This window comes from Elephantulus edwardii, unplaced genomic scaffold, assembly GCF_000299155.1.
Source record: "Elephantulus edwardii isolate Elephantulus edwardi_28Jun2011 unplaced genomic scaffold, EleEdw1.0 scaffold00003, whole genome shotgun sequence".
Classification (NCBI taxonomy): domain Eukaryota; kingdom Metazoa; phylum Chordata; class Mammalia; order Macroscelidea; family Macroscelididae; genus Elephantulus; species Elephantulus edwardii.
Window position 1 is genome coordinate 18,741,453 of NW_006399753.1, and position 847 is coordinate 18,742,299.

The window sequence follows — 847 nt, forward strand, 5'->3', positions numbered from 1 at the left end:
TATTTAGAAGACATCATCATGGATGATGAGTTCCAGTTGCTTCAGAGAAATTTCATGGACAAGTACTACCAGGAGTTTGAAGACACAGAAGAGAATAAACTTACCTACACACCTATTTTTAATGAATATATTTCTTTGGTAGAAAAGTATATTGAGGAGCAGCTGCTGGAGCAGATCCCGGGGTTTAATATGGCAGCTTTCACAGCAACATTACAGCACCATAAAGATGAAGTGGCTGGGGACATAGTTGACATGTTGCTCACATTTACAGATTTTCTGACTTTTAAAGAAATGTTTCTGGACTACAGAGCAGAGAAAGAAGGCTGAGGCCTAGACTTAAGCAGTGGATTCGTGGTGACTTCGTTGTGCAAATCATCTTCCCTGCCAGCCTCCCAGAACAATCCGCGGCACTAGGTCCCTTCTCTGGCCCAGGGACTCGTCTGGACGTCGCCAGCCCAAAACACTGGGACAAGCTAATGATGGCAGTATCCACCCTGGAAGGACTGTGGAACTCTTCTCCAAGTCTTCTTCATGTTAAATATTGTGTGCCAAAAAGAACATTTCCTGACCCTCCTGGGGCCTCTCTCCTGAACACCCTCTTGTATTCAATAATCCCAATATGCCTCCCTCAGTACACGCCTCAGGTGCTCCCACTCAGACGCTCCCTCTGCAGCACACAGTGTGGGGTAACCACCGTCATGAACTTGCTTTGTCACAGCTAGCTTTACAGGAATTGACACTCACAGCTCTTGCTCGGTTCAGTTTTCGGCCCTTCAGCCTCAGTGGCCCAACTATACGGGATCTTTGATTAGGAGTGTCTGTGTCTTTCAAAACAACTGTCCATCTT

The 847-nt window shown here is 46.3% G+C and overlaps 1 pseudogene; it reads left to right on the forward strand.

Moving 5' to 3' along the window:
• Nucleotides 1-18: 18 nt before the first annotated feature.
• LOC102857849 lies at nucleotides 19-414 on the forward strand (annotated as a pseudogene).
• Nucleotides 415-847: the final 433 nt, after the last annotated feature.